Below are 7,981 nucleotides of genomic sequence, written 5' to 3'. Positions count from 1 at the left end.
CTTGTTACCAGAACACCACCAATACATGCTTAGCTCTGAGGTGATGCTCTCTCCATCCCTGTCCCCACTCACTCTCTGCTACTCCTCGTAGGGGCTGAACAACCTCTGAAAGTGTCCGGCCTGGTAGCCCTGGCTTTCTTATAGTGCACTTTGGTCTAAGCAGACAATTCCTACTGTGGAACAACAGACAAATGGTTTTTGGGACAGAAGACAGCCTGGCCATTGTCTGCCATACCCCATCCTGTGGCCTACCTAAGAACATACACACATTTTTACTTACATCCAGCAAGCCAGACACCCATGTTTCCATGCCTGTAATATGGCACTAGGAACCATGCTTGCTGGCCTTGGATTGTAGGATCTCTCTCTCTCTCTCTCTCTCTCTCTCTCTCTCTCTCTCTCTCTCTCTCTCTGTGTGTGTGTGTGTGTGTGTGTGTGTGTGTGTGTGTGTGTGTGTGTGTTGTTTTGTTTTGAGACAGGGTTTCTCTGTGTATCCCTGGTTGTCCTGGAACTCACTCTGTAGAGCAGGCTGGCCTTGAACTCACAGAGATCCACTTGCCTTTGACTCCTGAGTGCTGGGATTAGAGGCGTGCGCCACCACTGCCTGGCTCCTGTGTGTCTTGGTTTGCTTTGTGTTGCTGTGATAAACATTATGACCAAAAATAACTAGGGTAAGGAAGGCTTGTCTTACCTAACACTTCAAGTGACAGTTCATCACTGAGGGAACCAGGGCATGAACTGAAGGAAAGACCACAGAGGAGCGGTTCACTGGACTCTTCCCAGGCTCATGTTCCACCTTTCTTACACATCCCCGAACCCCTGCCTGGTGGTGGCGCTACCCACGGGGCTGGGCCCTCCTACATCAGTTAGCAATCATGAAAACGCCCCACAGCCACGCCCACAGGTCAAGCTGGTGGAGGCAATTCCTCAGTTGAGGTCCCCTTCACAGGTGTGTCAAGCTGACAACCAAGATTAGCCATCCCACCCTGATCCACCTCTAACCAGGAGACCCCTTGCTGTCTCCTCTGGAACTCCCTTCCCCTGGCCCCTCCTCTGGTCCTCCCTCCTCCTGATTCTCAGTACCCAACCCCAATGGGTGAGAGCGATGTAGCCAGTGGGCAGCTGCTGGCAGTATACCCTGGCTCACCTGGGTCCCTTAAGTTCCCAGAGTTCTGCTTAGCCTGAGGCCTCTTCTCTCCATCCCACCATCCCATCCCTTTTCCTCCCACCACCATCCTGGATGGGCAGGTGTCTGGGGACCCGTTGACACTTGGCATGGGGCATCTGGAACAAGCACCCAGCTGCCTGGTCAGCTGCAGCAGTGTGTGCCGTCACATGCTGTGCTGGGACCCAAGGCTGAGCAGGAATGGCCCCCGGGGAACCACAGCTCATGGGGACAGATAGATCCAGAGACCTGAGATCAGCAGAGTGAAGGGAACCCATGGGTTTCCTGTCTAGGTTGCCTCCTGGTATATAATGTACTCCTCCCAAACTTGGTGGCTTCAAGTAGCTGTCTTTCCTCTGCTCGAGATGCTGCATGTCACCTAGGCGCTAACTTTCCCCAGCAACCACAGCTCCGCGGTCAGTCACTTGGCCTGCAGCATTGGTACACTCCAGCCTCTGATCACAGTGGGGCCTCAGGGTCCCAGGGCCTTGTCTCTTAAGTAGCCAGCAGGTCATTGGGCCAAAGTGAGAAGGAAGGAGATTGAAGACATGGCTGGTACTGCCAAGGAAGATTCAGGCTCTTCCCCACCCTACAGACCATCCCTTGACCCCCTCCCTCTCTTCCCTCCCAGGGCTGGAGAGCCAGGAGAACAGCACAGGCCCAAGAGGGAGTCCTGGGAGATAGATATCAGAGCCCCAAAGGGAGCCTTCGTTCTGTAGCCCTGAGGCAGCTCCAGGCAGCAAAGGCCAGGGCCCCATCCCAGAACTGGCAGAACTGGCCTGAACTGAGTTCAGGTTAAGAGCAGTCTCAGGACAGAAGACCTACAGCGAGACACATGGCATGCTGGGAGCTGAAGCCACAAAAACAGCTCTTCCCATCAGGCTCCAAGTGAAAATCAGCTGGAGGCCCCTCAATATCCTGCCAGGGGCACCATTGTGGGGACAGGTCAAGTGGGGTTAGAAGCAACAGCCTATACAGCTGCAGACAGTAAAATCAGCCCTCAGCACCAGAAAGAGGTATAGCTGGACCAGCACAAACAGAGAGCTTCATATGCTCACTGTAATGCACGCGCCTGTCCCCCCTCCCCCGGAGTTACACTAATCACTTCAGAGAGAGCCAACACCAGAGCCAGGAAGTATCAGGAATAAAGTGACCCTCCACAAGAATAAAGGGCTAGGGTTAGGTCAGCTCCCCAGAGACACAGCAATCCGTAGCATGCATGGATGGACACGTGCCTAACAGTGTCAAGCCATGAGGCGACGTTGACAGAACCACACAGAGAAGCAGATACACCCACGTGTAGTCAAGACTGCAGCGCCTCTCCAGCGGAAAGGAAGTCAGTAAGGCCAGTGCTGAGGTCAGCGTCGACCGCAGTGGGCAGCTCTGAGGACTGCGTCCCCAGTAGTAGCAGAAATGCATTTTTCTCTAGCTTTTAAGGAACATCCATCAGTACAGACCACATTCTGGGTCATAAACATCCCCGACTTAAAGGAATAGAAATCAGACGTGGTACATCCTCCGATGATCACAATGGAATTAAATTCCACAGTTGGAAAATCCCCCAAACACTTGCAGATTAAACAACACACTTATAAATATCACATAGGTCAGAGAATTTGGAGATTTTTAAAAACATTTTGAACTAAATGAAAATGAAAACAGAACTTAATGACAATTGTGGGATGCAGGGCAAACTGTGGCTTGGGGGGAATGTCTGCCCTGGAATGTGGGTATCAGAGAAGACAGAACCTAAGTCAGTGTCTCAGGACACCAAATAAAGGAGACGAAATTAAATCTAAAGTCAGAGAAGAAAGAGACCAGGTGGAATCAACAAAGCCTAAAGCTGGTTCTGTGAAGAGATCAATGCACTCATTCAGTTTCTAGCCAAACTAACGCCAATATCAGCAACAGGAGCGGTCACGATGGACTGCGAACACCACGCCCACAAACTGACAAACTGCATAAAATAGGTGAAATGGACCAACCCTTTTAAAAACACACCCTGCCAAAACGCATACAGAAGAGACGACAGTCTACAAAGGTTCCATCCATCTGTCTATCTAGGTATTTATCTATGTATCTGCCTAGCTAAGAAACTGAAGTTACTATCAACCTTCCAAACTGAGAGGCTCACTGCTCAATTCTACACTTTTGGGAGGTCATTATGCAATTTTCGACTCTCTCTTTTGGAAGGCAAAAGCAGAAGGAATGTGTCCTAGCTCATCTGTGAGGCCCACGTTTCCCTGATACCCAAAGCAGACAGACATTACAGAAGAAGAAACTGCACACCGTCATCTCTCACAACGACAGATGGCCAAGATCCTTAGCAGTGTTAACAAATACAAGCCAACACTGTATGAAAGGACTCACACATCATGACCAAGAGAGACTGCCCAGATGTAAAGAGCCGCTTCAACGCCAGGAATCTGGGGTAGGCCATCCACATCAGAGGTTAAAGAAGAAAACCACATCAATATGAGTGGTAGAGGGGACATTCCTCAGCTCAATAAAGACATCTGAAGAGCATGAACAGCTAACATCACGTAATGGTGAGAAAGTAGGCAGGGACACTACTCCTCTTCAATGGCACACTGGATATCCTAGCCAGTACAGTAAGGCAAGAAAAGGGGGGAAAACACCCAACAGATTGAGAACTCTCTTTGTAGATGAAATGATTATCTATGTAGAAAACCAAAAGGATGGGCGTGTGTGTGCATGTGTACACACAAACTCCCCTACCTACCTCTGCTGGAAGTAAGAAGCAATACAGGAAGGTTGCAGAGTATAAAGCCAATTGCTTTCCTACAGGCCAACAACAAACAGCTGGAATTTGAAGTTTAAAATACAGTAACATTGACTCTAGTACCTTCAGAATCAAACACTTCACTATAAACCTAACAGAATACATGCAAAATATAAGGAAAAAACACAAAACTTTGGTGAAAAAAAAAAATCAAAGATCTAAGGAAACAGTTAATTCCATGAGCTTGGACACAAAGGCTGTGTTTGTCAAGGTGAGGATTCTGCCGGTTTATCTGTGCACTTGACACAATCCCACCCGAAATCCCAGCAGCTTATTTTACAGTGAACTGGTTCTGTTCTGAAGTGTGTACTGAAAAGTCTACATGTTGATGAATGGGCCAAAAGAAGCAACAGGGCCTGACTTGGAGACCTGCTGTGACGTCTAGTCGAAACGATAGTGTGGTGGTGGCAGATGGACAGAGAGCCACGGTAAAGCACTATGCATCCACAGCAGACCCTTGGAAATACAGCCAGCTGACCTTGACCACAGGGTGGATGCAATACAGGGAGGCAAAGAAAGTCTTTCCAAGAGGTGGTGTTTGTGGATATCCACATTTTATTAGTTCCTTTTTTGTTTGTTTCTGGATCTAACACCATTTCCAAAAGCTTCTTAGGAGTTTATTTTGGCTCGTCAGTCCAGACAGGAAGGCATGGCAGTAGGCAGCCAGAGCAGGAGACTGGCTGGTCACTTTGCATCTACACTCTTGGGGCAGAGAGAACAGGAAGTGGGGTGAGGCTATAAACCCTCAAAGCTCCCCCCATGATGTACACCCCCCAGCAAGGCCGTATCTCCTAAAGGTTCTGTAATCTCCCCAAACACCACCAACAATTAGTGACCAAGCATTCAAATACCTGAGACTGTGGGGAATGTTTCTCACTCAAACTACAACATATGGGGCTGAAGAGATGGCTCAGTGGTTAAGAACACTGGCTACTCCTCCTCAGGACCTGGGTTCAATTCCCAGTACAAACATGGCAGCTCACACCTGTCTATAACTCCAGTTCCAAGGGATCTGACACCCTCTCACAGACATACATGCAGGCAAAACACCAATGCGCATGAAATAAAAATAAATTAAAAACAACAAAACCCACCGCATAATGCAAAAACAAACAAAAAGCCAAGAATATAAACATAGATCTTCTACCTTCATATTAGGTCAAATCGGGCTACAAACCTAAATGCACAATGCAAAGCTTGGAAAGCCCCAGTTGATGACAGAAGAGGAAAGCGAGATGATTTTTTTTTTTTTTTTTTGAGACAGAGTCTCACGTAGTCCAGGCTGGCCTCCAATTCACTATGCAGCCGATGATGACCTGGAATTCCTGATTCTCCCAATTGCCTCCAAGTGCTGGGATTTCAGGCATTTGCTGCCACACTTGGCGTATATGATGCTACAAATGTGATGTCAAGTACGTTGGAGTGATGGGTCCATAGTCAGGAGAGGACAGCAACAGAAGAACCAATGGGAAAAGGTAGTGTAGGGAGAAGTCCTCGGAAGCCCCGAGAGCATGCGCATTGTTAACATGGGCATGGCCATGTCAGGAATGCTGAGGCCTCAGTCTCAGAGGTGTGGCAGAGTCTTACCCAGGTGAGGACCAAGAGGGTTGGCAAAACTCTCCTTGGAGTCCAAACCTGAGTGTTCATGAATGATTGATCAGAATGTACACAAAGTAGCAAACGCAGCTTCCTCCTCACAGGTGTTTACAGCCTGAGACTGCCCGCCCACAGACGCCTGTGGAGACTAGCTAACCCTTCCCCCTGTGCCGTACATAATAAACAGGATGAGGTTCCTGCTGGCCGCAGACGTCCTCTATCAGAGTGTGCACACCCACACCGGACCCCAGCTTTCCTGTGTGTGTCTGCCCTTTCTTCCTTCTTTTGACACCCCTTAGTCAGGGTTCCAGGGCCCAGGCTGCAAGGGTCCAGAGGACGAGGTAGGTTCTCAGGGTGGCTGGAGCAGGTGGGGGTGAAGATGAGAGGAACATCTGGAGCAGGTGCAGCAGTGGGAGCCCCTGGGAACTCAGCACGTCCTCATTTTGAGACTTGCTTAGATGGAGGTACCTGTGAAGTAGACCTGGGTGGCAGGCGCCGTAGGGTTCCCAGGAGGGCTTCTGAAGGTGGTCAGGTGTAGGATGTAGGCAGGGGACAGCTGAGCAGGCCCTTGGCCTTGGTCAGCTCTGGGAACCTGCAGAAGGTCCTAAGGCTGGTCGGCTGTGCCCCCTGGTGGTGATACCTAAAATCACAGCCTTGCTAATGAGCCTTGTAGACCTGGGTTGGCATGTCTCTAGGGACAGGATTTATTCCAAGAACCTGGTCCTCAGGGGCATACTCTGTCACTCACCCTGGCTGCTTCCTTCTTGGTGGGTCCCGACCCCTTCCCTGACCTCCTTGTCCATGTGTCCACTCACACCTTCCAGGCTATCTGCCAACAAGCCCTTACCAACTCCATGAAGGCAAGGATCGTGGTCTCTTATCACATGGCACATGCCTGGCAGACAGTGGGGACTGAAATCATTTCTAGGAGCCAATAGCTAACTTCTTGCTTTAGGCCCCATTGAGGGCTTTCTCATCACCCAAGAGTACCGTTCAGCATGGCTCTACCTGGCCTCAGCTACGCACACCTGTGGTCTCCATCTCCTGTGAAGCTGGATAGTCCAGGTCAACATCTCAGGGATCTGGTTTATGCTGGATGTGCCGGGGAAGCACAGAGCGTTGGTCACACTTGGTCACTTGTGAAGTCAGGGAAGATGTGCATGGGGCCACTCTGAACCCGGCAGCACATCTGAGCACATGAGCAGAAACTGTGCCCACAGGGACCCAGTGCATGTAGCTACCAGCACTGACCTTTCCCTTGGGGGCTCTCTCATGAGTTCACTTCTCTCTCGATTACCTGTCGTGTATGAGAGACATGAGAAAGGGCAAAATCCAGGCAGCAGGTCACTCCTAAGCTCTAGCTCCACTTGTAGGCATATTATTACATCCCTGAAACACCTAAGGGCTAAGGATACCCAGGCCACCTGGTAGGGCCTGAAGTGGGCACGGGTTCTGGGGGCACCACCACCCTGTGGGGGTGCTCAGAGGCCATTGTACCCTTTTCTGCTCAGCTGGCACAGCACAGGGGAACAAGCAGCTGCCGGTCTGAACGTGATGGGGTGGACACTCCCTCTGTAGAAACACACCTGAGCATGCCGGCCCCTAGACACCCAAGGAGAGTAGGTGGAGGACAGAAAACCCATGGCCGTTGCTTACTGAAGGACTTGTTAGTAGACTGCTTACCTCTAGTTGGAGAAGAGGCAGACAAGTGCAGCAGCGACATCAACAGACACTCTGCCCAGGGGATGCCCAGGGGGGACAGAGGTGACTGATGTCAGCAAACACCCCAGCAGACACCCCCCCCACACACACACACACACCAGCTGAGATCCTGACAGCCCTAGTGCAGGTGAATACGTCACCAATTGTGGTGGGAGAAATATCGCGTGCACTCTGGGCCCTGCTGGAGAGAGACTGCTGACGAAAGCAGCCCAGCAGCCTGTAGCCAGGTGTGGTGCTGGAGCGCGGGAGACCCATGAGGACGCCCATCAGTGCTTACACCAGCCAACTCAGTACAGCCAGGTGGCCCGGCAGGCTAACAGGAGGCTGAAGGAAGAGTATCGGGGAGGTGGACGGGCAAGGCTGTGCTGTCGTCATCAGCAGGGGAACACACGTCACAGGGCGGGCGCTGCCACTCTGGGTGGCCTAGGGTGGACTGGAGCGGGCAGGACGCAGGGGCTTGGAGGGGGATTGCACTGGCTCTGTAATTCCACTGTGGAAACTCACGAGTTGTATGCATACATGAAGCTTCTACAGGTTCACTTCTGAGGACAGGGGAGGGCAGACCCAGGGGTAGGCTCTTCAGGTGCCCTAAAAGGGGGCTAGTAATGCAGGTGTCATGGGTGCATGCCATAGCTCCTGGTAAGAGGCCTACAGGCCCAGACCACCAAGAATTGTGGCCCCTGGAGGAATCAGTC

This window comes from Peromyscus eremicus, chromosome 16_21 (genome assembly GCF_949786415.1).
Source record: "Peromyscus eremicus chromosome 16_21, PerEre_H2_v1, whole genome shotgun sequence".
NCBI lineage: Eukaryota > Metazoa > Chordata > Mammalia > Rodentia > Cricetidae > Peromyscus > Peromyscus eremicus.
This window is presented reverse-complemented; position numbering follows the sequence as displayed.